The sequence below is a fragment of the Choristoneura fumiferana genome, chromosome 13 (assembly GCF_025370935.1).
Source record: "Choristoneura fumiferana chromosome 13, NRCan_CFum_1, whole genome shotgun sequence".
Taxonomy (NCBI): Eukaryota; Metazoa; Arthropoda; class Insecta; order Lepidoptera; family Tortricidae; genus Choristoneura; species Choristoneura fumiferana.
Window position 1 is genome coordinate 12,672,624 of NC_133484.1, and position 12,921 is coordinate 12,685,544.

A 12,921-nucleotide genomic window follows, 5' to 3' on the forward strand; every position below is an offset into this window, starting at 1 on the left:
CATCAAAAATATTTATTTATTTATTTACATTATCAACACTTATTACTTTCATTACAGGAGTAAAACCTAAACCAAACCAGAATGCTATCAATAATACAACATAATAATATGTACCACAGACTCTTATTCCAACGTAATAAGGCCGTGGTAAAACATTTTCATCACACTTGCTCGTAAACAGTGTCGAAACATGCAGGCTACCTTTGTTGCAACCCCCCAAATAAAACCCTCGACCTTAATGTGCTTGTCATGAAACCCGTGGTCGGTAAATGAGTCATTGCGCGTACAATTTTTTTCATTTCATGAAGCCCAAGGTCGGTAAATGATTCAGTGCCCGTACTGATGGTGCTGCGCGCGCTGCTGCAGGACCACATGCACACGCACGTTGCGGCGCATGCTGCGGGAAGGCGAGAGCGGCGCTACCAAGAGCGCAGCCTAAGGTATCGCCAATATTTGGAAGAATTATATTTTTTCTTTTAGAATATAAAATTTTACTCGCAAATGTGATGAAAATCAGTGTATGTCGCACGGGCGGTACTAGAATTACGAACATCGACTCATTACATTCTAATAGACTCTCGTTCGTAATTCCTTATTTACCACCCTTAAGACACAATGTACTATTGAGAGTGGTTCAAATTTATACCTATTTTTGCACTTGACTGTACTATGTCCGGGGCAGTTCTCGCAATATGTATAATTGCTCGGTCCCGGGACTAGGCACACGTCACCGGGATGGCTGCGTATATCCCGGTAATTGGTGCGCAAGCCAGTATCCCACTTTCTTTATTGCGAATAAAGTAGTCCCGCACTGGTGCTGTTTTAGGTATCTGGTGCAAGTGGCTGGAATTAGCGAATATTCTTTGAATTAACTCTTTACTGACGACTTTTTTGCGAATTTTTGCTAGCTGCTTTGCTTGCCATGTGGTTTAGATTAGACGTTTATGAGTCAGTCAGCCAAGACTTCTCACTTTCATCATATAAGTAGATTATAGAGTTTTCGGTTAGCTTGAAAAGATCCCTTTTAGGGATAAGTTCGCCTTTGTACTCTTTTGGTTTTGTTGTTTTCTTTTTGTATTGTTTTGTGTTTTATGTACAATAAAGTATTTACATACATAAACCTACGGCTACGGCCTATGGCATCTGGAAAGTATCAATTAGTATTGATTCTCTGAAATTTGTATGAAAACACTTGTATCAATGACTGATTTTTTGATTGTTTTTAAGTGAACTTAATAGTTTGATTTTTTCACTGCTCCGTGGGGTAGCAGATCTAAGTATTTAATACTAAAATCAGCTTCATACCTCCATAAGTTCCTAAAAAAAGGGAAAATTGACATGCGAACGGGCAGACCCGATAATGATTCATAAGGATTCCATTTTTGCCGATTGATGTATTTCCGTACACTATAAACATCAACGATTTGCCAGATTCGTCCCTTCGAACTTGTCATTAAACTTGTCAACGCTTCCTCGTAAGCTCGTTTCTTGTCCCACATTCCCAATGATAGCGCTCGCGAAATTTACAGATTGAACTTACGATCATTCTCATTACCGGAAGTGTTCCAGCGACTCTGAACCATATCCGGGATTCGGCGTATTCGCGATTCCTAATTGTATTGCTCGAATTAACCGAGTTTCGTTACTTACTCAAATTAAATTAAAAATAGAATGCTTTTGCTTTCAAATGGCGACTTGTAAGGAAAACATGGTCTTATAGTGTGATTTTGTAAGTTTATTCCTTTTTAAACTTAAAAGTATTTAAGCAATAGAAGTGACAATTTAGGTAGACCTGCATTTGGTTTTGATCGTATTTATAAAAAAAAAATTAAGCACGTTTAACATGAGTAATCTAAAAGATAAATTAGCTGACATTTTTAGAGCTGCATTTAAATTACAATTTTAGTTTACTTGCATTTAATCACTTATTGAATAACAAACAAAAAACTAAGTTTTTTAAATTGGGTGGCCTGAGTTGAGTTGAGTATAACAACTTCCTAATAATTATCATCGTAAATGAGCCACATTTGATAGTAAACAAAAATGTAATTACAAAACTTTACACTTCTAGCATCTGATAACAATAAAATTACGCTTAAAAATACCTAGTAATCACACAAAATACCAAGTAAATACTCGATTCGGGTCGAGCATCGGCCGTCGGCGTTTTAAAAATATTTTCGTGACTCTCCTCCCTTTCAATGTTGTTTATATTTTGTCTTTATTTCTTTGTTCTTATTCTTGTTTATGTTAACGTCGTTCCTTTGTTTTGTCACCTACGTCCATAAGTCTTGAGCTTTTAATTCAGGCTGTGCGTCAGACCTGTAAAGAAATAATGCAGTCATTTTAGGGACAAACAAGCTGATAAATAACTGGTTGTGCTGAGTAAAAAGAGTTATTTTAATGCACAGAATATTTTGCGATTGGTATCTTGCTGGATGTGCTAAATGTAGATAAATTAGTTTGTTTAAACGTCAGTAATATTCCTAGTTAATTTTAAGTATGCTTCTAAAATTCTATGACATGTTATTTTGCCTTTTATATGTTACACTGATATAATATATTACTTTTGTCGTCATTCGTCATATTAAAAAAAGCTGATTAAGCCTAAGGTACCTATATTTTTAATTAGTTACAATAAAAATTATCTCCGTGCTATTGTTGGTAAAAAAATCTGCAACACGAATCTCTACTATGTCTTTCATCTACAAGTAGGTACTATCCAAATGCCTTAGTTGATCAACGAACGCTACGCAACAATCGCCTATCTGCATATTATCCTCCAATAACATATACATAGTTAGTCAACCACATGCATGTTGAACGTAGATAGCTTAGATCACATAGGTATAAGTACGGTCTACATACGGGCGCGGCCTCTGAATGGTCGCAATGAATATTTATAAGCGCTAAATGTGCCAAGCAATTAAACTGTGCCTGCGGAACGCTGATGCTGACCCTAGGTATAGGTAGGTAGGTAGGTATAGGTCAGACATCGTCATTATAGTTACTGTTAATGATCGTTTGAGATTAATAATGAATGCTACACGTAATGCCCAGTCATTATGAAATGATAGTAATGGCGTAGGCACAGGTTGTAAGTTACGAGATGAGTTACTAGAAGTACTGCCTACAGATGTATAAAAAAATATGCCAAACTTCACGATGATTATTTTAAAACAACATCATCAATATTCACATAATAATATCTGAAAGTAACGATAAGCAAACAACGATCACGAAATGCGACGAAGCAACATCGAATCTGTGTTAAAAAATAAAGGAAAGGTGAAATTTATTTGTAATGGCCGCCGTACAACTAAGTCGGCATTACAAGAAATACACTGGCTGGTCTAAAAGTCCCTGATCGTTGAGTCTAACAATTCCTTCCACGGTCGCTCAGAGACTTCGCGCCAGGGGGTGGGCTAAAAATCCTTGAGCGTTTGCTTCAGTACGTTGTAAGGGATCGCGGTAAGGGACTTTGGCCCACGGCTTTGTCATATAGAGTTGTCAAGGGCGGAGTCTAGTGATGAATTGGAAACATTGTAAGCGGGTTAGGGAGAGGGGGGGGATTTTGTAAAGGGAGTTCTATTCTATTCGGGGAGCGAGGGGAGAGCGGGGTGATTAATGTCCCTCGAAAGGGAGCCATGTTCATTATAGAACCGAACGACGTGTTAGCCGACTTGTAATATATTTTGCTTTCGAAGCCGAAGACCGGGTTTATTATTAGTTCATTATTTTAAGCATTTTTATCTCTTCCGGAGATAAAAAATGACACCTTACTGATTATGGCCCGTATACTAAAATAGATTAGACAGTTGTGAATGTTTTTGAAACAATAATTTACTTGGTGGCCGCCGGTCGAAATTTTGGAACGATCGTTAGTCAGTCTTATATTCTGTTTATGGCTCTATTAATATTATAATGACCGGTTACAGATTCGTTTTAATTCCAAAAACAATATATTGGTTTGCAAGATGGTTCAGAATGTCTTTTGTTACACACATTAGTTATACCGATATGGTCGGAGGTATACCACCAGGACGAAGTATTTGACATGTCAATCTATCAAAATATACTGAGCGGCAAAAAATCTGGCCCTCAAATGAACGCAGTAATAGGTAATTTTGTATGAAAAGTGGGCCAAATTTTGTGCCGCTGAGTATATTTATATAAGGTATGTTGAACCCACCTTAGCCTATATTTTAATTTGCTTTACCGTCCTTGTTTTCATAATTCGGACGTTCTGCTGATTGTGATGACGACAGTTGGATTCTTATGTATTTAAGAGCGGAAAATAAATTTCTACGATCTAAAATTTTCTCGTGCTCCTTTTTTTATGAAACCAGTCATACTCATAGGATAGTTTTTATCCTGGAAAATTACAATGTTCCCGCCGGATAGCGATAAGCAAATTCTACGCAGACGCAGTCGTGGGCAAAAGCTAGTCTGACATAAAGCACTCTAGCAACGTAAGAGACATTCGTTTGTGCCAATATCTAATAGCACCTACCGCGGGCAATAACACCCACATTGCATGCCATTTGTACAGCTGGAGGTGATATAATAATTGTATAGATGCGAACCCTGGTTTTTGTTTCTTTCTTCAAGTCAACTTAATATTTTCCATACAAATTACAAGATTCGTAATATGGTCATAACTAACAAGGTCCGTAATATGGACTAAAGGCCATTACCCTTTTGTCCACACCGTATCCGTACCACAACCGTAATAACAACATGTCAGGCAAAAATAATATTCTTTGTATTGAAAAGTATGAGACTAAGGTTGCAGGTGGTAGGACCTTGTGCAAGGTGCGTCCGGATTGCCACCACCATCTTGCTTGCTTACTGGCACTTGAGGTTTCCCATCTTAGGCCTCCAGGTTGGCAACGCATCTGCAATCCCGCTGGTGTTCCAGTGTTCTATAGGCGGTGGTGATCTCTTACCATCAGGAGAACCACTTGCTCGTTTTCCATCCAGTCAAATTAAAAAAAAAGGTATTCCTACAATCACGTTTCTTAACCAACCGTCGCCGTCGCTTGTCATGTCATGTATGCGCTTGACATTCTCGTTCTGACACGTTCCTATTACGATCATGGCATGATACAGTGCAGTGTGTAGAGACCTTAAAAGGTTAAATTTTAAGTATAAAAAAGTTGCGTCTTCTGTTATTTATTTCTTCAGTACTTAGGTGTACATTTTTAATTGCATTTAACCCCATAGGGAAAAATTATTCCATTTCCATCCATTTCTTCCATGGATGTCGTAAGAGGCGACAAAGGATGGTTAAGGTATACCGTAGGCGACAGGCTAGCAACCTGTCATTAATTTAACTTTTTTTGACAAACTTTAAACCTAAGTAAAATTGCTAAAAGTGGCGCCGAAGCGGCGCTAACGTTTCGTGTGCTCTGCCTAGCCTACCGCATTTGGGAATGCAGGCGTGATGCTTGTGTGTGTGATGTATGTGTATGTCTGTCTGTAGCGTCGTAGCTCTCAAACGGATGGACCGATTTCGATATGTTCTTTTTACGTGAAAGCGAGTTTTGCTGTGGTGGTTCTTAGCAGTGTTGGCTAATTTACACCGCGAGCGGTGTGGACTCATTAATGACTTGGTTTAACTTACATCTGCCAACCAGCATCATAGAGGTCCGGTGTATCTAAGTACTTTGATGCAGCCGATCGCTGTACGTTAAACTAAAGCCCGTTTCACATTTATCTGTCGTGTTATGCGGTGATGCTCTCTGTCTCTCTCTCTCTCTTTCTCTGTGCTTGTGATGCGACACAACAAAAGCCATCAGAACATACTGCATCAGATAAATGTGAACGCAACCATATAAAATGTATGAAACCGATACCGTTCTGATGCGTCACGACATAACACGACAGATAAATGTGAACCAGGCTTAAGTCAGCAATTAGTCCGCTAGGCTCGTGGTGTAAATTGGGCTTTAGAATCGGTTTAGCTATTTTCGAGATAATATTGACGAGATGTCGGAGATTTTCCAACTTTTCTGTGTTGATTAGGTTATTACTTTAAGAGTACTGTTAAATTAATTGATACATAAAGACTGTATGTAATTTTATTTGTAACTAGTGTTCACCCGCGGCTTCGCACACGTAAATCATTAGATCCAGCAGCTGAATTCAAATTTCGAGATTTTTAAAAATTCCCGTAGTAATTCCCGAAAATTAAATCGCGGTTTTCATTGACGTTATATTAAAAACAATCATGTCAAATTTCATGACTAAGTCCAGCGATTGTTGTTTCGAGATTTTATGGGTGGGAATATCGGGATAAAATGTAGCCTATGTTTATTCCAGATATCCAGCTATATACATACCAAATTTCATCCAAATCCGTCCAGCCATTTTAGCGTGAATGAGTAACAAACATACTCACTCGCTCACTCACTCACTCACTCACAAACTTTCGCATTTATAATATGAGTAGGATAAAAATATTGTCCGCAATGTCTTTTCGTCCAAAATTCCTCAATGCCTTAAGACCGAAAGTCTTTAACCAGTTTGTGTAGCCAGTGATGACATAATGGATCCGAGACGTGGTGCTTTGAACTATAGGCCTTATAAATAGGCTCAGAGTAGCTCAGAGAGTCATGGTGAGAGCTATGCTCGGGGTTCCTCTAAGAGATCGAATTAGAAATGAGGAAATACGTAGAAGAACAAGGGTCGCCGACATACGCAAGCGAATCAGCTTATTGGAGTGGCAATGGGCAGGCCATATAGCACGAAGAACGGATGGCCATGGGGACTGAAAAGTTCTCCAATGAAGACCACGGATCCGCAAGCGCAGGTGTCAGATGTCCACCAACGAATGCCGCGGGTTAACAGTGGATTCCAACCGAAGCAACTGGAGGTCTATGGGAGAGGCCTATGTCCTATGTCTAACAGTGAACGTCTTACTGCTGAGATGATGATGATGAGGAAAAATATTGTCAGAGTTCGTAGATACTCAACAAGCAGTTCGTATCTACAAGCCAAGCTTTTCTCCACTCAAGCTTAAGTATTCCATTCGCACGCCGCATTTAAAATAGAAACAATGACGCCATTAAAAATCCGCTCTCGGATATTTTCCGAACTTACCCCGTAGCGATAATAAATCGGCAGCTTTCCGTCGAAGCTATTTCCAAAGCGTTTTCTATTCCGAACCGTGCACCCGTTTTTCTTAGGCGCCCATTATAAGGCGGGGAGTTTTCCCCTGAGATGGGGTAAACTCCCACTTCCCCCTTGCGCCTACCGAAAGTAGAGGTTAAGTCGACGTATAGGCCGTTATGAAAGTTTATAAGTAGAATGGATGATAATTATTACGCGGTTTATGTATAGGGCGTGCGGCTTGAACGATATCACCTGCTTGGAAGAGTTTTCGTGGATTTGGATGCGGAGACGAATTTTAAGCTGAGCTTTATCCTATTCATTTACATTTGATAATGACGCCCGTTGCTCGGTGGCTGCTTTGCATTTGCTTTGACTTTCAAACTCAACTTTTCAAAGTAGACATGTATTACATTAGGTAGGAACATTAGGTATGTATAACATTTTAAATTTCAAAATGTACGGACACAGAAAATAGAACAAGGCAAACTCGTCCCTTACAAACCACTAAAAATGGATTGTCTTGTATTATATCACCAAACAAATGATACATTTTAAAAATCATTTTTGATCGTGAATATTATACTGTGAAGATAATAAAAACAACAAATACTAAAACCCCTTCAGGGTATTGATCTTGGCTCTAAGAAATCTAAAGTTAGGTACTTAAAGATTAGCCAATCATATTTTAGGTTAATACTATTTTAAATAAACGCCTAACGAAATTTCTAAAGCACGGCCCAGCCTACCTGGCTTCGCCAAGCTAATGCAGTGTATCGCTCGCTATACCACCACGCAAGCCTCCAAATTATCTCACCGGTCTAGAACCCAGTGACCCTTATCGTCTCATACAATCGCTCACGCGGCGCCTTGCTCTATTTACATGTAAATACTTTGAAAAAGTAATTTGCACCGCGGCCCCGCCCTCGAGATTGCGAGCATTAAGCTGCTTCCAGGTGATGCATGATAACTGTTATGGCCGAATATAATTTTCTCAGCTCCACATCCCATCGCCCCCTTACCTAATCCCCGCAAAAAGCCTTCGGAATTACACAGACAGATATTTACAGCCTCGTGAATAAATAAAATTATGAGCGCTGGATCTAACTAACTCCAGATTATTTATTATTATACTTATATTAAGTTGTTTATCTTTTTAATGGCCGTCGGGAGTTATCGGTACGCCTGAGGAGGATTTATGCGGCCAGGATAAGGAACGGAGGGTAAAGGAATGTCGGGATCCAACTTGATTCCGACCTGAGATTGGATTTTTAAATTTAGATGTGGCTCGGACATGCTTTTCTTCTTTCCGTTCGAAAATTTGAAACTTCTGGTAGTTAGTTATGAGTCGGGTTTTGCTTTGAAATCACAAAATTAATAATAGGTACTTTTTGACATTAATTTCACAATATTTTCGTCAACGCAATGGGATGTCAACGCTTACAAAAACACGCACTGTGCCTACCTTTCCACCGCTGGCTCCTTTATATACGTAGAATTCCACTCTTGTTTTATTCTTAAGCGCCTTTGATTATACAATGTTTATACAAAATAATCGTAGTTACAATTTTAAAGTAATCACACACAGATCCTACTCATACAAAAATTATTTAACTTTAACGTAGCTACGCACGTTATTTCACTGTAACTCGCGAACAACTCATTCGATTTAAAGAAATTCTTTATAGACGCGAAAATATTTTCTAATATTTTTTTCTTAGGACAGTACAAGGAGCAATTTTTAAGAAGTCCGTCATACGAGTATGACCACTCAACTTTGAACATCTCCAACAGTATTTCACAAAACACAAAACGGCACATTGTACAATGTGTTCATTCCTATAGAACAATGCGAAGAAAGGGTGACAAACGCTCAAACCCTTTTATTGCTTTTGCAAGAAAAACAACCCTTCCATTCATGAGACAAAGGACATTGTCTTTGAAAGGCCCGTTATTTTGACGCAATGCGATCTTGCAATTTCTTGGAAAGTAACAATGATCCCACCTACGCAACGGACATTGCGCAATTAAGCAGGTAGGTCCTTTTTTCTATGGTTGTTAAAGTAGATTAGTTTGCGTTGTGATCAATAGAACTTTCTTTGCGAAGCATAAACGATAGCTTTAAGGGGCTGTTTTTTAATGCTTTTTACTGATGTGGTGGTGCCATGTCTTCGATGTGTGTTTATTTTCTTAAATTACAGAGAAAAATTGTTCATCGACTGATTATGTTATCACCTTTTTATTATTAAACCAGTGGGTAAATAAGCATTGTGTTTGTACTGTAGTGCAGAGATTATATTCGACAGAAGTAGGTAAATTGACTAGTGATAGCGGTAGGCGGTCAAGAGTAACTACAAGTATTATTTTATATTATTTAGTTAATAAAATTTAGTAGATTATTGTGCATTTCAATGGATTTGAGGACAAAGTTTGGTGATATTTTTGATTTAAAAAGCAGTTAACTAAAAAATACTCCCTATAATTTTGTAGCCTGTTATATCGCGTACTATGACATCCATTAACAAAGTAAACCCTTATTCTGTATTGTTAATAAAGGTATTTATGGCAATAATTACTTAAGTACTGAACGTTACACGTTATCACGAGGATTTAAAAAATCCCCTTAGCCCAATCAACTAAAAACTTATACAGCGTCATCATACCCCGGCTTCCACCATAACAAGTACCATAAAGAGGGTGCAACGACCTCATTGCAAACCCTAACCAAGGTCGCGCTAGTAAAATGTTTATGGACTATAAAGTCGCCGTCTACTGTGTCTCTATGTCAAGGACTGCAGACAGATTTTATTGACCACCCTGTGACGAGGCATGATTTATTGGACATAAAATGTCGTGTATAGTTTTAGTGCCTTGAAATTGCTCCGGTGTCTAAAGCTGTTAGAGACTGTCTTTGGAATCAAACGGCGTCTAAAAGTTCTCGTATTTTGTTTCAGTTTGTTGACGTTTGACTGCGGTTTTGAATGTAAGTAGGTTATTGTCATAATAAAGTGACTACTTTAATGACGTGAGGGGACGTTAGTTTTATAGACTTTTTTGGTGATTGTATTTTCATTCTCATCCGTACCAATGTTCACATTCAATTTTCAAGATTTGATTACACGCAGACACTGGGACGCACTTGTGACTCTTCTGGTGTTGCAGGTGTCCGTGGGCGTGGGCGACGGTTATCGCTTACCATCAGGTAATCCATTTGCCCGTTTACCCCCTATTCTCTTTTATTTATTATATTATCTATTAATAAGTAATGAATTCGTAATAAAGTCAGTACTGATGTGGGTGGTGGTGGGTGACAGCCACCTATGTAACTGTAACTGTCGTCACTGAAAGTCAGCGTCGCGAAATCATCTTCAGATCTTTTCGCGACGCATAGCTGAATGGCGGCCATTTTGTCTGGTAGGAATTGGCATGCATGTGTATATTAATACAGTGTCTCTGTATGTGTATCTATTTTATCAGCCAATAAACCATTCTTATTCTTATTCCATAAAGAAAACTAAGTAAATAAAAGTTTGTAATTTTAAGTTTTTGAAGAGTCAAAATCAAGATAGAAGTCAAATTAGGGCAGAAGTCGTAGTAGCCTAATGGTTTAATCTGTGCTCTCAAGTCGAGTTTCGCGGTTTCGAATCCTGACTCGCACCTCTCAGGTTTTCGGAATTTATTTACATTTTAAATTTAACACGAGACTTGCGGTAATTCAATAGTGCGTGTGATTTTCCTAATATATATTTGACAACTCCTGAATTTGCCATGTCTTATATAATATTATTATGAATATATAGATACCTAAACAGACAGTGTTTAGCGAAGATAAAACTTAAATCGGTTGAAAATTGGATTTATAGTGATTTTATGAAAAATCTATACCTGTCTCTTCCTCAAACGCTTTTCTCTATGCAGAAAGTATGTCTTTCTCTGTCTAATCTTGCATTTCAAACCTTTTTAACTTTGTTATTTGTAAAGGTAGCTTAAAAATTGTTTCTCTATTCGATAACAGGCATTGTGAACTTTCAATTTATAAAACATGAAAAATATTCAAATACCGTATCCACACTGAGCCCGCGTGGGGACTACAGCTTCTCATTCTGAGGCCTCTGCCCTTCAATAGGAATTACCCCTAATTATGATGACGATGATGATTACGATGAATATTAAGTTACGTAACTTCGGTTATGAAAATACTATAACAAATTAGTTACGACACTTTTTTTTAAAGTATCTACTGAAGTAAAAATACTTGATACTACCTATATTTAAATGTGGTAAGTATATTTTGTATTCGTTACATTATTGAAAATTCCGCGACATCTCTAGAAGATGTAGGCACATTTGGCAACATAAAAAATGCCCCTAAATGGAGGGTCGGAAATTAAATATTCCATAAAGTTGGTGGAGTTCGCGAAAGAAAAGTAATATCGGATGCAAGTGGCTAATGACAATTTGATGCCGGCGGAGTGGCGCGCTCGTAAAAATCACTAGAAATGATCCCATTTTGATTAAAAAATCACAGTAAAGCACCCTAAATGTGTATAAAGACGAAACTTCCGAATGATTTAGAAGTTTTAATAACGGAATTCTAGTGAAATAACATTATACTTTCAAATTAGGAGTGAAAATTTAATTTAAAAGAGAGACAACTCGCCGCTCGAGGGGCGAATGAGATTCTCCGTCGTAAAAATGTACAAGCTCTTCTTTCCGAGAGTTTCTTTTCAGTCTGCAAAATTTATGCCGCTTAAATCTCTCCGAGGAAAATTAGAAGGGCCTGTATTTATTAAAGGAGATGGTTGGCACTCGTTAGAGGAATTTTAATCGGGAAAGTTCGGCTTATGAATGCGGCTTCGGCTCGAGTTTCGACTTATCTTTTATTAGATTTCTGAGCTTCTAATTAGGATTGTTAAATTCACCGGAATTAAACCTTAAATACCTACTTGTGCTGCGGCCATTAAACTGCGGAATTCGATTTCCTTATTCATTAACGACGTTAACATGTTTTTGTGTGGTTTGCGTTCGCAATTTAGTCTTGAAATTTGGAACTACGCAGCATAACGAGACTACGGTAAACACGGGGTGTAATGTAAACTAACGGGGTGTATATGTAGACGATATTGTGAAATAATTTGGTGTTAAATGTGCGCACACGAAGCGTCTGTGCTTCAAAGCATTTTCATGTATCTCTAATTAAAATTCGCTGTCGCCGCTAACTCGGCTTGTTATTTTCTACCTGAAAATGAGATTGCAGTTTTTCCCTTCTGTTACGGCTTCTGTTTTTAAAGCAAAGCTCAACGCAGTTGCATAATTTAGTTGTATGCTGTAAAAGGTTCTCAAAAATGTTGGTTTGCATAATTAAAGCATTATTTTACACAGAAATTAGTTTTTTTTTTGCCACAAAAATTGTTAAGAAAATGGTTTACAAAATGTGATAACATTTGATGATTGTTATTTCAAGTTTCAACCTTTGGGAATGAGTAATATTCAGTTATGTAGACACTGTTTAATTAACCATGTTCTGGAATTCTCACCTGTAGTGATTTATATTACACTCTAAGGCCGTCTTACAGAAAAAAAATCTAGATTTAGTCATTATTTACTACAAAGTGACTTAAATGTTAGTGTAAGTACGCAGAAACTGATATTACGAACAATAATATAAAGTAAATGTATATTCTGTACCTACTCTTTATTTGCAAAAGAAACCCTAAAAAATCTCCAACAGCTTAACCATCCATACGAACACTTACATTGAGCATAAAGTGGTCATTTAAAAACCAACGCTCAACAACTCTACAGCCT

The 12,921-nt window shown here is 37.8% G+C and overlaps 1 long non-coding RNA gene across 1 annotated transcript in view; it reads right to left on the minus strand.

Annotated features, from left to right (window-relative positions):
• Nucleotides 1-2,027: 2,027 nt before the first annotated feature.
• LOC141434387 (uncharacterized) overlaps nucleotides 2,028-12,921 on the minus strand; it is a 72,738-nt gene continuing 61,844 nt past the window's right edge. The window contains exon 3 of the long non-coding RNA XR_012452051.1: nucleotides 2,028-2,322. This is a non-coding gene — a long non-coding RNA (uncharacterized lncRNA). The remainder of the gene's footprint in view (nucleotides 2,323-12,921) is intronic.